Source organism: Globicephala melas, chromosome 19 (genome assembly GCF_963455315.2).
Source record: "Globicephala melas chromosome 19, mGloMel1.2, whole genome shotgun sequence".
NCBI lineage: Eukaryota > Metazoa > Chordata > Mammalia > Artiodactyla > Delphinidae > Globicephala > Globicephala melas.
In genome coordinates this window covers 2071051-2086107 of record NC_083332.1, presented here as the reverse complement: position 1 = coordinate 2086107, position 15057 = coordinate 2071051, and the positions used below count along the sequence as shown (strand labels likewise).

Below are 15057 nucleotides of genomic sequence, written 5' to 3'. Positions count from 1 at the left end.
CCTGCCCATGAGAGCCTAGTAGCACCACCACGTTGGACCAACCATAATATCCCTACATTGTGGAGAAGTTCCAGGAGGGGCAGTGGAGTATCACCCCAAATGAGAACTTCTGATCTACCAGAAAACTTCTGAGGAGAAATGAAGGAAAATTCCACCCACAGAGGTTCCCTCATTTTACCTGCACTGGGGGGTTTTGCGTGCATTCCAGCTAAAGGTCTTTTCACACTGGGAGAGTTTACAGTCTTTTCCAACATGAATTTTCTGGTGGTGCGTCAGGGAGGAGACCTGCCCGAAGGACCCCACCTTTGGTGCATGCACACGGCTTCCCAGCCATGTGGAATTTCCCGTGATTATTAGGAGGTGGGTCTTGGGGAAAGCTTTCCCACACTCAGGACACCTGTAGGGTTTCTATCTGGGAAGCATGCTCTGATGACTCTGAACACTTGGCATACGCAGGAAGTCTTTCCTCATCCCTCACACTGATAACATATCCTCCCAGAGACTTTTCTGACGCTTGAGAAGGGCCACCTGGCAGGTGAAGGTTCTCCCACATTCCTGGCTTCCCTCCCAGGTGCCTGGCTGGTGAATCCTCTTGTGTTCTAACAGGTGGGAGCCAATGCAGGTTGGGGATATGATCACAATCCTGCCTTGTGGTAGGTTGCAAACATGGCCCCAGTTTTTTACCCTCCCCCATGTCCAAACCTGCAGCCCCCTAAGTGTTTAGTGTCCTCCTCTTCTGAATCTGCACTTGGCCATGGAATTGCTTTGGCCAAAGGGATGCTGGCAAAATGTGATTCAAGCAGAAGCTTGAAAAGTACTTGTGAAACTGGTATTTGTTTCTCTCTTGCATCTTTACCCCTGCCATGAGGATGAACGTGACCAGGCAAGCCTGCTGGAGGATGAAAGATACTTGGAGCAGGGCCAGGTCTCCCCAGTGCCCCAAGAGAAGCCAGCCTGGGTGAGCTGAGGACCAGCATCCACCAGGCATCTGGAGGAGCCCAGAAACCTCAGCAGAGACACCTCCACGACCCCTTGTGGCTTTGCTCCTGAAGTTTGCCAACTAAAGGATGCTGCCCACCATTCCATACCACCTACAGTTCACCCTGAAAGGAATTCAGGGTGAAGACCTGGGTGAGGCACTCTATGCTCTGGGGAAAGTGGCAGAAATGGCCCTCAGATAATTAGATATTTTCAGGAAAAAAATACTATGAACCAAGATTCTTGCATCTTCCCATACTTAGAAAAGCACTAAACACATTAACTGATATGTCCGTTCATCCCAACCAACAGTAGCCTTGTAATGAGGTGTGTACTTGACTGCATGGACCCCTTCTCCAAAATCACACAGAAACTGACCTCCTACCTACCTTTTGGAGCAGTTCCTCAGAGCTCTCTGACAGGCTGCTTCTTGGGCTATAGTCCTCAGTAAGTCCCCAAATAAACTGAAACTCACAGCTCTCACATTGTGCATTTTCACTTCAGTCGACAATTTCTGTGGATTTTGTTGTTGTTGCAGTTAAGTGGCATTACTGTGTCTAAACATAAGTGCTACATGCATATTCCGAGTATTTACGCAATATCTGAAGAGGTAAGTGAATGGACGCTATGAATCTTGGAAGGTATGAATGTTGGAAGATGCTCTTCCACTCACAGTTGTGCGACCATCTGGGAAAGTCCCAGTGTCCACATGTGTGAGGTTATTACCATGATGGTTAAGGGCAGAGACTCTGGAGCCAGCCTGCCTGGGTGTGAATCTCGGCTTGGCTACTTATGATCTGTGTGACCTGAAGCAAGTGACATGAACTCTCTGTGCCTCTGTTCTCTTCTCTTGGAAAGATGGATAATAACAGAACCAGCCATATGGTTGTGAGAATTAAGTGGATCAAAATGTGTAAAGACATTAGCTCAGTGCCTACCACATGGTCAGTGCTCGAAGGTTCATCATTCTAAATATTTGTGTAAAAATGGAGGAGATCCTAGTCAATGGGAGAGAGAGACAGTATTGAAGAGTACATTTATTCACTCATGTATTCATCACAGCCTGGTGCCGGGGCTAAATTAACATAAGAGACCTGGTCAGCGGTGGACACAATATCCATTCTCCTTTGCTGTAATAATAGAAGCTAGTAGGTGACACAGGATTGCCCAGCTAAGGACTGCACTTCCCAGCATCTCTTGCAGCTAGATGTGGTCATGTGACTATGCTCTGGCCAATGAGGTTTGAGGAAAAGTGATCTGGGCATCTTGAAGGAGTTGCCCTTTGAAGGACTAAAGTGTGTCTTCCCCTTCCCTCTTCCCCTCTCCCGTCCCCTGACCCAGAATGTGGACTGGGTGTGGGGGGTGAGCCCTCTCCAGCCAGGTGGCACAGAGCAACAAAGTTGAAGGACCCTGGCTGCCCAAATCCACCAGTTTGTAACACTTCCCCCCGGAAGTTTACACACAATCACCATCAGAGAGAAATCAACTGTGGCATATTTAAGCAGCTGTATTTTGGAGTTTTACACCAGAGTAGCCCAGGAAGTGTGTTTTGGGAGCACGGGGTCTAGGGTGGGAAGCAGAGGAGCCTCAGGTATTAGGAAAGGTAGAGAATGCTGAGGCAGCACAGGGGACATTCCCACGCCTTGATCTCCTTGTACTTTGCACGAGGCTTCGAAGGGGAGGTGCGCTTTGAACCAGGTTTCGAAGTTTCAGAAGAAGATTGTGATTCAAAGTCAGAGTCATTCGATTCCATGTAAAAGGTGAAGCAAACACTTGGCTGGAAGGACAGAGAACAGAGACGAAGGAATAGAATGTTAGTGCCTAGGTAGTGTCCAGTCACCCTTAGTTTGGGGGCTGAGCACGTGCACTCAGGGGCAGCCCACCTAGGGTTGCATTCCTACTTGGCCACGTACAGCTGGGGATCCTGGGTCAAGCATCCTGACCTTCCCTGGCCTCAGTTTACATTTCTGTATAAAGGAATAAAAATAACTGCTCTCTCATAGAGGAGTGTGAGGACTGAACAAGGTAATCCTAGAAAAGGATCTTTAAATTTAACAATGTTTGCCACTTACTGAGAGCTGGAAACCCGTTAGCTGTGACAACGTTTGCTTTGCTGCTTTCTTAAAACCATCTGCTTTCCTAAAAAAATTAAACACTTCCTTTCAATATAAAGTGTCTCCCACGGTGCTGGCAGTATGTAGCTGCAGTAATTTCTGAGAGGACTATTATTTCTACCCAGTGGTTATTGAGTATTTACTCTGCTGCATGAATGACATGTCAGGTTCCATTTAATCCTCAAGAGGTGGCCTCTGTTCTTATTTCTCCATCCTACAGATGAGGTAACGGAGGTAGGGAGGTACCAGTAAGTTTTCTCACTCTTTATGATCAGACATGGAGGCGGGGGATATCAGGCAGTCAGGATTAGAAGTGAGTATATAACCTCCTCAGGGGACAGACATCTCCCATCATTCATGTGACAGATACTTATATCCCAGGCACCGTTGTAAGCACAGCACAAATGTGAACTCACTTAATCCTCGTAGTAACCCTGTGAGGGAGGTGTTCCTACTGCCGTATTTCACAGATGAGGAAACCGAGGCTCAGAGAAGTTCAGGAACTGGTTCCGGGTCCCACAGCTCGTGGTGGCTGAGGCCGGATTTGAAGCCAGCACTGCGACTCTGGAGTCTGTGCTCTCAGCTTCACCAGGCTGGCACTCCCGGCTGGGAGGCTCAGGGTGGACAGGAAGGCTTTCCCTCCACTCAGTGTAATCACCTGTGCAGAATCGTCCTTTCCCCTATTTCCGGGTTACCTACCCTCCAAACTAGTGACACTGTGGGTCCAGATCCTTCTTGCAGGGGTCGGGGGGGACGTCCTGGACATTGCAGGACGTTGACCAGCATCCCTGGTCTCTACCCACCAGATGCCAGCAGCATCACCCCTTCAATTGTGACAAACGAGAGTGTTTCCAGACACTGAAGGTGTCCCCTGGGGAACACCTCTGGTTGAGAATCACTGCTGCATCCCATGCTTCTGTTCTCGGGGTTGGCGAAAGGTAGGGACCTTCAACCCCTCACACTCCCATGGGCATGTGACCCAGGCTGGGGCAACTGGGGTCCTGCATCTCCTCAGCGGATGCTTGGTTCAGTGGTGAGCACAGGACCTGAAAGGACCAATCAGAATGGTCTCTGCTTCTAGGTTATTTGGTTCATCTACAAGTGTCTCTCCAATGATTTCTTATTAGTTAGTTACATGGAGAAATAAGAAAATCAGAAATTATTAAGTGGAGAAATGGGACAAGCATCTTGGTTGAATGGATCAAAATTCATATCACCAGTGACGGCAGACAGACCTAGGGTGCATCTCGATGTGATGTCATGAGAATGACGCGGCATCACTTAGGTGGTATTCCAGAGATTATAGCTATGCTGGAACTCATTCATGGGGAAATAGTAAAAAATAAACCCAATAAAACATGAATATGGGGCGGGGTGTGACTCTGGACTTCAAAATCTTCAGAAAGAAAGAAAGGCTGAGGAGATTTTCTAGCTTTTAAGAGAAGTAAAGATACATTACTAGGCACAATACCTGCCCTAGACCAGACCTTGTGTAGGAGGAAAAAGAACACCAAGCAGACAGCATGTAGCAAACTATCAAAACTGGAATGTGGACAGAGATAAGATGAAAGTGTGTATCAGGGCTGAATGCACGAAAATAGAAAAAGTGCTAAAAATTGGTGAATTTGGATGATCTCTGTACTGCTTTGCAAAATCTGTGACTCTTACATTCTTTTCTAATAACATTTCTAGAGAGGCCTCCCTGGGACTGCTGCAGGCACTAATAGGAAACGTGTTCTTGCGAGCATCCTCACCCTGTGCCTCCCCTGACCTCTCCCCGTGGCACCCCTGGTTCCCCATCAGGGCCGCTCCAAACTCCGCCCCCACCTGTTAAGGATCCCAGACACAGAGCAGACGCCTCATTGGCCACAGTGAGCCACGTGCCCAGCCTGGAACAATCACGGGGGACCTTGGCATTGCCGGCTCTGATTGGTCAGGGGCATACCTGGAGCTGGTCTGAGGATGGGATCAGATTCATCCGAAGGGCATGGAGACAGGTGGTCCCCCAAGAAAAATCAAGGGTGTTAGTAGCAGAAGGAGGAATGGTGTCCAGGTGGACAAAGCCACAGCTGCCTACGCAGGAGGGACTGTTCCCTAATTCATTCCTCCATTTAATCAGCTCATGTGTATACAGTGCCTAACGCTGGTTACATCTGTTCTAGGCAGGGGGATACGTCATTGAACAACAGAGGAGGTTGCTGCTCCCCAAGAACCACTCGAGTAGGGAACACAGATGATGAACACACAGATACAGGTGTGCCCTCAGGTAGCAATAATAACGCTGAGGAAACTGAGCAAAGCAAGGGGTTAGAGAGAAATGAGGCCAAAGTGAGCAAGGGAGGCTTCATGGAGGAGGTGACATTGGAGCAGAGGCAGGAATTAGGAAAGAAAAGAAGGCAGGAAAGAGGGCAGCAACTCTAAGAAAACCATCCCCCAGAGCTGGGGCTACATCCTCAAGGGCACAAGGGGCACCGAGCCACCCAAGGGTCTCTGCTGGGCAGAGGGGGTGGCAGATGTGCCTGAGCTCAGACCCAAGGGCTTCTGGTGAAAGGGAGGAAGCAAACAGGCTTACCATGGGACAGATCGGCACCCGTCTGGCTGACACTCTTGCATTCTTTCTGGGGGGCTTCTTTGGTGCCCCACCAGGGTTCTCAGAAGGCCGGGCTGAGGGAGGAGGAAAGACTCGTGAGGCCATCTTGCCCTCTGTGGCTTGAGAAACTCAGTAATAAGATCTTCATCATGAAACCATTGACAAGAGCTAATATGTGTGGCGTACTTGCTATGTGTGAAGCATGCTTTTAAGTATTTTACATGGATTATCTTATTTGGTTCTTCATAATAAGTCTCTGAGATGGGTAGTATATTAATCCAACATTAGAGAGGAAACGAAGGCACAGAGAGGTTAGGACACTTGCTGGAGGTTGCACAGCATTGCCTGCAGACATGCATTAAATTGCATCCTGAAGGCCCAAATGGAACAGAGAGGGCAGGTCAGTGAGTGAAGGGGCTGGGGTAAGACAACAGGGGACTCTGGAGATAGTGGCACCCTGGGGAGCTCGTGTCCAGGAGGAAGGGACAGCTGATATGCAGCTGCCTGTGGGGATGCCTCTGCAGGAAATGGTCAGGTATTTTCTGTCTCCTGTATGATTGTTACAGGCCACTACACATGTGATGAAATACATGGAAAAATACACATGGATTGTGCCAATAGCCATGGGCTAGTTTTGATGTTGTACTATCATCATGTAAGATAGAACTACCGGGGGCAGTTCAGGGCCCGCCCTCCCCAAGAGGAGCCAGTGGGAGATATTTGGGGTTGGAATCAGTCTTCAGGGTCAACACTTCCTCATCAGCCGTGCCCTGGAGACCCTGCCCACTGCCACCTGCGCACAGTTTTCCAGCCCATGTGTGTCTCACCTCCTTTCTCCGGTGGCTTGGTCTGCACCTCCTCCATTTCCTGGTCCTCGATGGTGCTGAGAGGTAGCATCGTGACACTACAGGTGCTCCCTATGGACAGGAGACCAGAGCAGTCAGTGCCTGGGCTGGGGACCCAGATGGCCCGGGTGTGAACCCCAGCACTGCTCTCAGATGTTAGATGGACTCAGACAGCTCCATCCCCTCCCCAAGTCTCCAGGTCCCCAACATCCAAGGGGAAGTGTTGGCAATGCCTCCCTCCTAGAGTGGCTTCCAAGGCCCAGTGTGTGATGTGGGGAGAGCGATGGCCATGGTGCCTGGCAAGGGCAAGGGCAGGGATCATGGGTGTGGGGTTTATGCCTCTTTAAGAATAGAAAAATTATGACACAAAGTGCTGGGACACTGGAGGTGAACATGATAGTTAACTGAGTATCAAAAGGGCCTCTGGAGTCTGGCATACAGTAGGCACTAAATAAGTGCACTCATGGTCAGCATTCTCAGTGCCATATTCCAGCCCTGTCCTAAGGCTACAAGATAGCTTGACCAAGTAGTACAGACCAGGACCCCTCCTCCCTGTCCTCGGGGGCCTCTTCTGGTACAGGATGCCTCTCAGGACTGCTGTGAAGATGAGGGGGCCGGTCCACAGACCCCTCACCACAGCCCCTGGGGAGCGAGCGGCCAGCACTGCAGCAAGGGTGCCTAGCAGCAGGCTCAGCTGAGGGGTCCTGGGACCCCGCCTCCACCCCAGCTTTACCCTGGGCAGGACTTGGGCCAGTGTGTCTGGAGGGTGCACTGGGGGGTTCCAGCCTTCCAGTCACGAGCGGAGAGACCTCAAGGATCAAGCTCGCCCGATTTAACAACAAGATTACAAGAAACACACAGCAAACTGAGATTTGAATTTCAGATACACAAACCATACTTTAGTATAAGTAGCTCCCAAACACTGCATGGGACGGGTCTACATAAAAAAATCACCCTTTATTTATTTTGCCAAGTTATGTTTAAGTAGAGGCAAGAAATATCTGGGACATGGTTACACTGGAAGGTAATTCTTTGTTTGTCTGGAGTTCAAATTGAAGTATGCATCCTGCATTTTACCTAACAAGCCCCGATTCAGCGGGTATTTAACCTCTTGTGCGGTCAGGTGTCCCCTCCATAGACATAAGGACAATGAATGATTAAACAGGAGGGTTGAATACGATTAAACACATGTCCGGTATTGAGAACACAGCCTGACACACAGTCAGGCAGTTTATGTGTTGGATCCAACTCTGTTGTTATTGGTGGGGGGGAGGGCGGTTAGGAGGCCTCTTCCTCCACCTCCTCTCCCACCCCCACCTTCCCTGCATCACTGTCCCTGATGCCAGGACCTTCCAACCTGGCCTCTGACCTCTGATCTCCTGCAGCGCCCCTCCCCCACCCATCCAGGCCCTGGTTCTGGGCCAGGTCTTGCCCCCACCTGCAGCCAGACATGAGCCCCCAGAATCACTGGAGGCTCAAAAACACTTTTGCATTTGCAATCACCTTATTCATCAGCGAATCATCATATGTGTCCTCAGCGGACCCCCAAACGCCTCTAAAAGGCTCCCTGCCCCAAGTTGTCCACAAAACTCCCCTCTGGATTCCCCCCAGATAGTTTTCCTATGTTCTCTTTGGCCAATTCTGTACCTGGCCCCCTGACCGCCCCCCGACCATTCCAGTGTCCTTACAGCACCCCCCCATACCTCCCGCCTCCTCCATCCAACTACGGAGTCCCCCGTCTGCCCGTCCTACCCCCTAAAATCTCGGGACCAGGACCCGGGCTCCTCCTCCACCTGTCCTGGACGGAGTCCCCGCCACCCCTACTACTGACACCCCAGCCTCCTCTGTCCCCTCCAGTCTCCTCTCCAGCTAGTGGCCAGAGAAATCATAGGACCCTGACTTTCCCCGAGGCTCAAAGGGCGTGAGGACATGGGTTGCCCTCAGGGGAGACGCGGGTTCCAGAAGGGGCCCCACCGTGGGCACCATCGGGCCTCAGGGGCTCCTAGAAAGCAGCTTCTGCGCCCCATTGCCCTGAACGCACCCGCGCATCCTGCCTGGTGCCCCACCCTCCCCGCGGAGACCCTGCAGCGCCATCCGGCCGCCACCCTCCCCCCGCACCCCGCCCCTCGCTGCGCCCCCGCCCTGACGGCGCCGACCCTTCAGAGCTGCGGCCGTGGGACTGACCTCCAGACCCGGGTCTATCTGCGCCCCTTGGCAGGAGCGGGCGGGCTTGCTCAGTGCTTGTCCTTGGCGCCCGAGCAGCGCTGGCTCCGGAGATGTCCAGGGAATCTGTGGACAAACTCACGTGAATGAACGGGGCCGAGTCGCTCAGCAACACGCACAAACCCCCAACCCCCGCCCCCAAGCACAAGTCAGGTGGTTAAAACAGTCTCTGACACCAGCACAGGCGTCAGAGTGTTGGCTACAATTGTATTTTTAGGGGGGAGGGTCGGGGGCCTCTTCCTCCACGAAGGCCCCCAGCCTGCCAGCATCACTATCCTTGTTACTGAGGGGTTCCTACTGGGCCTCAGAATCCGTCTGCTCCCCCAGCGCTCCTCCCCCACTGCCCAGGCCAGGCCTTCCTAGGAAAGGCACAGAGGCTCATGCATCAGAGGCACTGGGGCCTGGGGACCCCTTGGGGGTGGCTGGGGGACAGGGTGGGTCCTGCAGGACCATCAGGCGCACAATGACTCCCTCCCACGAGGTGGCCTCCTGCCCAGGACTCACACTCCTACTCACAGTGGGATACTTTGAGAAACTCAGAGACACCCCTTCGGCCTCGGTGTTCTACTTGTACAAATTAAGACCCACTTGTAGACCCTCAAATACACACAAATGGGCAGTAACACAACCTGAGGCTCAGTAACACTCAGGCACGTGCACGCACACACACACACACACACACACACAAATGTGCATATACACACAGCTTCAAATACTGGGCACACCAGGCACACACACACGCAGGACACACACGCCTGCACACTTAAAGCTCAAAGGGCACCCTATGGGATACTCAGACCTCCTCTGCCTGACACCCCAGAGTCCACCCTCAGTCTCACCTGGGGACCCAACCCCCCAGTAGCCTCTCACCTCAGATGCCCCCTGTCACTCTGCTTTGGACGCCCCCCAGCTCCTACTCACAATGGCTCACGTTAAACCTCAGAATCACTCCTTCAGCCTTGTAGGCTTGAAAACATTGAGACCTACTAGCAGATCAGACAGACAAATATGCGGAAATCCATCCAAAAGCTCAGCAACACCCAGTCGTGCACACACACAGACACACACACACACTGCAGACACACACCCACACTGCAGTCACAGACATTCCTAGAAAATCAGAGACACCCCCTCAGCTTGCAGGCCTTTTAGAAACAATGCCACCCACTCACAGATCCACACACACAAACACACAGATTCAGATTTACAGAGCTCGAAACAGCAGACACCCCAGGCAGACATAGACGCGCACACACACACACACACACACACACACACACACACTTGTAGAAACACATATTTTCAAATACTTTGGAAAGCAGGGCATAAAGACACAAACACATCTGCAGACACATCTCAAAGCTGAAAATCACCCTCCAGACACATGATCCCCTCTGGCTGACACCCAGGACCGGCCCTAGGTCTCACCCAGGGCCCATACCCCAGAGGCTGCCCCTCCAAGATGCACGCCCCCGGCAAGCTCCCAGCCACCACCCTCAGGCAGGCACGGGCGCGCAAAATCGCTGGAGGCTCGAAAACCCTTTTCCAAGCGCCCTTCTCACAAGCTTCCTCTGGCTCCCCCAAAAGCTTCCGGAGGGGCTTCACGACCCTCCCCACTCCCCAAATGCCCTCTGGACTCCCCCCCACCCAAGTCATTTTCCTACGTTCTATTCAGTCAATTCGGTAACTAGCCCCCGACCCCCAACTGATCTATCCAGTGTCCCACTCCCATACCTCCCGCCTCCTCCATCAAACTACGAAGTCCCCAGATCTGACCCTCCTACCTCCTAAAATCTCGGGACCGGAACCCTGTTCCTCTTCCACCTGACCTGGAAGGAGTCCCAGCCATCCCCTAACCCGGACAGCCCAGTCCTCCTCGGTCCCCTCCAGTTTTCTGTCCTCTCAGTGGCCCGAGAAATCCTCGGACCAGGAGTCGCCCCGAGGCTGAGAAGGGTCTGAGGACTCTGGCCGCCCTCAGGGGAGACGCGGGTTCCTCAAGGGGCTCCACAGCGCGCACACCATCTGGTCTCAGGGGCTCCTAGTCAGCAGCTCCTGCGCCCTATTGCCAAGAACGCACCCGCGCATCTTGGCTGGGCGCCCCAGCCCTCCCCGCGGAGACCCCACAGCGCCACCCCGCCGCCCCCCGCCCCCTACTGCGCACTCGCACAGATGGCGCAGACCCTTCAGAGCGGCAGCGGCGGGACTGCCCTCCCCTCCCGGGTTGTGACTTGGCGCGGGCTTCCCGGGGGGCAGGGGCGGGGCGGGCTAGCTCAGTGCTGGTCCCTGGCATCCTGCAGGGGGTCCAGAAAACGTGCCCGGGGACGCGCAAGACAAAAGCGCGAAAGGAGCCGCTCACGACCACCGCCCCTTTCCTGTCCACATAGATACTCAGGTCCAGTGACTGAAACAGCGCCTGAAACAAAGTATAATATTGTCAGGGTTTGAGGACTGGAAATCCTGGTCCTGCACCTCCTCTCTGACCCCAGCTTCCCTCCATCACTGTCTCTGTTGCTGGGCTTTCCAATTGGGCCCCAGATAGCCGTCCTCCCCCCAGCGCCCCTCCCCAACAAGTCTAGCCTTCTGTCCTGGACCAGGTCTTCCAGGAGAAGGGAGGTGCGGGTTGACAGGGAAGAGCCTCAAGTTATGCTTCTGAGCAGCAGAGACACAAGGGCCTGGATGCTTGGGTCGGGGGAAGCGGTTACTGGGGGCTGGGGGCTGGTCCTGCAGTATCATCAGAAGCACAGTGACCCCCAGGCAAGCGGTGACCCCTCTCCCAGACGCCCACACACTCACTGCTACTCACAATTGCATACCTTCAAAACCCCCGAGATAACGCCTCAGCCTCCCAGGTCTGCTGGTAACAATTGAGACTCACTTGCGGATGGGCACACAGGTGCAGAAACACACCCCACCTGGGCTGTCTGGTAAGGATGGTCCTTACCCTATGCCTCACTGGCCAGACCTTAATCAAACGGACTACCAGCACAATAGGTGAGAAATGCTGTCCTTCGTTCAGGTAGCAATATCCCAGCTGAGATTCAGGGTTCTAATGTCCTGGAAGAAAGGGGAAGTGGATGTAGAGGAACTTTGGTTTCTGCAAGGGTGGTGAAAACTTCCAACAGGATAAAACATATGGAAAAGAGTATGTCTCCTTCTCCTCCAGCTCTCCCCACCGTGTTCCCTCCTTAGACTAATCCCCACTGGCATTAACTGATTTCTTATCTATGCTTTCAGAGATAAATATTTATTCATTTATTTGTATGCTTAATTATATGTTAATTTATAGGTTTAATTATACATGTATATGCACGTGTGTATATAAAAAATATATTTCATCTGCCACTAGCCACCTGTTTCTTTTTTTACATAAATGATATCCTACTATACACACTCTTGCTTTTGTTTTCTTTTTTTAGCTAACGAATATATTTTGGAAATCTTGCCATATCAGTCCATACAGAACTGCCTCATTCTTTTTGATGGTGGTAGACTATTCCCCTGAATGACTTTACCATGATTTGTTTAACCAAGTCTCCTAAGACTGGATAGTTGGGTGCCTTCTGGTTTTTTCTTACTAATAACACTACTGGAATGACCTTCCTTGAAAATGTGTCATTGCACACAACTGGAAGCGTCTCAGGATAGGTTTTAGAACTGAAAGAATTGCATCAGCGCGTATGTGCATTTCAAATTTGGGGACAGCTATTGCCAAAGTGCTCTATGCAAAGAGTGCCAGATGAGAACCCAACTAACAATGCATTTGGAGAGGCCAAGTCAGTATATGAACACATTTCTTATTATTTTTTGAACATATTTTTTAATCTTTACCAACTGCTGGGTGAAAACATGGTTAGAAGCAGTTTCATTTCTTTACTATGAATTACCTTTTCATATATCTCACCAATTTTTGATTGGGTCATTGGTCTTTTTCTTATCTATTTGTAAGTGTTCTTTATATATTAAGGATATTGATCTTTCCTCTGTAATGTGTACTGAATGTACTTTTGATCCATTTCTTATTCAAATTTTGACTTTATTTATGGTGTCAGTAAAAGATTTTGGAATAAATGAATGAATGACTTAATTGACTATCAAGTTTCAAGCTTGACCTGCAGATCAGAACTCACTGGGCAGTGCCAGATTCCTGGACAAGAGGGAATGGGTGAATATTAAGGTAATTTGAAAAACCAGACAGACACGAAGGTCAATTAAATATTTGTAGATTTAATGCACACTCCCTGCGCTTGCTAAGGCTTATCTGGCTATAATTCAACTTAACACGTCCAAAATTAAATGAACCCTTATCATCCTACTTCTGTCCCTCCCAAGTCATCCTCAACTTGGAACCCAGCACCTCCAGTGGCTCAAGCCAGAATTCATGAAGTCATTCAAGACGCCCCCCACAGGGACTTCCCTGGTGGTCCAGTGGTTAAGCCTCTGTGCTCCCAATGCAGGGGGCATGGATTCAACCCTGCATGCTGCACAGTGTGGCCAAAAGGAAAAAAAAAAGGACGCCCACCACTCCTTGGTCTTCCACATCCAGTCCCTAGCACACCCTTTGGCTCAATCTTATTTATGTATCCTGAAGGTATTCAGAAGCAGCAGTCAGTTACCTTTTTCTGTCAAAGGTCTCATAGCAAATATTTTAGCCTTTCTGAACCAATAAGTCTCTGTCGCAGCTAAAAGACTTTGCATGAAAGCAGCCCAGACGTTAGGTAAGGAATGGGTGTACTTGTGACAACAGCCCTTATTTACACAACAGGCTGTGGGCTGGATGGCCAGAGTCTGCCCACCCTTGACCAAGAGAATTTTCTGTGCCAGCTCCTACAGTAGATAAAGCCAAGCCGCTCCTGGAAAAGGGGCAGTTTGGGCAGAAATGAAAACAGCTATACTTTATTTTTTAAAGATATAGTTTGTGAAAATTTGAATCCCGTGAAGTTGAAAAAGTGTAATATAAAAAATAGCCATAGAGCCTTGATTTATGTTCAAAACCTGAAATAATGATCTTTTTTAAAAAGCTCTCATGAGCTTGTTCTTCTCTCCTACAAATTGGGGATCATATTAGTTCCTATTTCCTAGGACTCTGGTGGAGGGTAAATGAGATCATCTATGTAAAGTGCTCAGCACCATACCTGACAGGTGGAAAGTGCCCAGGAAATGTTAGCATTTAGCCAACATTATCAGCAACCGACTGGTTAATCTGCCCCAGGCAGAGGGGTTGTCCTGCGGGCAGGGCACTGGCCACCCTGAGACTCAAACTGCCCAGAGGACCGTGCATGGAGCCAGGAGTCTCCAAGAGCCATTGATAAGATGCTCTGTCTGGCTGTGCTTCTTCAGTGTCTCACAGCACCAAGCCCACATCCTCACTTTCTGGGGGCAATGGTGTGTAATAATTCTGATAATGTAAGAGATCTAAAGCAGTCCTGAGACAGACCCTTCTGTGCCCATGGAAAAGCTCTGTATCTGCAGTGTCCAGTACGGTAGCCTCTGGCCACATCTGGCCACTGACATGTGCCTGGCGGGCCTGAGAGACTGTTTTGAACTTTATGTTTAATTTGTTTACATTGAAATGTCTTTTTGACAGATACAGATTTCTGATAACTTTCGAATCATACCACTGAACTGGGTAAGAAATTAAAGAATTCAAATGGAAAACCTGATGACTTCATAAATTGTTAACACAAGATTAAGATCAACAAGGATTAGTTCCATAGGACTCAGTGAAGGGATGAATATGTTTTTAATTTTTATGGCTTTTTGTCTGAAATATCACTGGCTTCTAATTTTTGTTTTCTAGACATAAGGAAGCATTTCACTTTCAACTAATTATGACAGCAATTTGGTAAATTACACCTTTGTAAGCAGAAACATTTATATTTTCTCTCTACCTGATCCTTCCAGCATTTGGAAACTCTTAGTATTCTTAGTTTTATGACAACATAGTTATTTGCATAAGTTCAATAAGAATCTATTCTCCTTGTAACAGGACATAAATGGAAACACTTGTTTTATTACCATTGCTTTGACTGGCATGTCATATTTAAGAATATGCAGAGAATCAGATATGACTAGACAGCTTTAAAGAACCAAGGTGAACTTTATGGAGCCATAAAGCCCCTTGGAAAAATAACCTGGCACCTTGCTTCAGAGTTCCCAGCAACACTACCAGGTAAATAAGGAAGGATACCTCCTAGTAGGTGGAGGAATCTCAAGACACGTTGGAGTCCTTGAGAAGAGAGGAAACCATCCAAATCTGTAGATACTGCAGGTGGAATATGACTGGTCTATGCAGAGGACTGCTGACCTC

The 15057-nt window shown here is 50.0% G+C and overlaps 1 long non-coding RNA gene across 1 annotated transcript; it reads right to left on the bottom strand.

Annotated features, from left to right (window-relative positions):
- Nucleotides 1-2114: 2114 nt before the first annotated feature.
- LOC132594015 (uncharacterized) lies at nucleotides 2115-11240 on the bottom strand. The gene is made up of 5 exons (XR_009560131.1): nucleotides 10535-11240; nucleotides 8712-8816; nucleotides 6510-6599; nucleotides 5665-5756; nucleotides 2115-2755 (listed from the first exon to the last, which is right to left on the bottom strand). It is a non-coding gene; the product is annotated as an uncharacterized lncRNA (long non-coding RNA).
- Between the last annotated feature and the right edge of the window lie 3817 nt (nucleotides 11241-15057).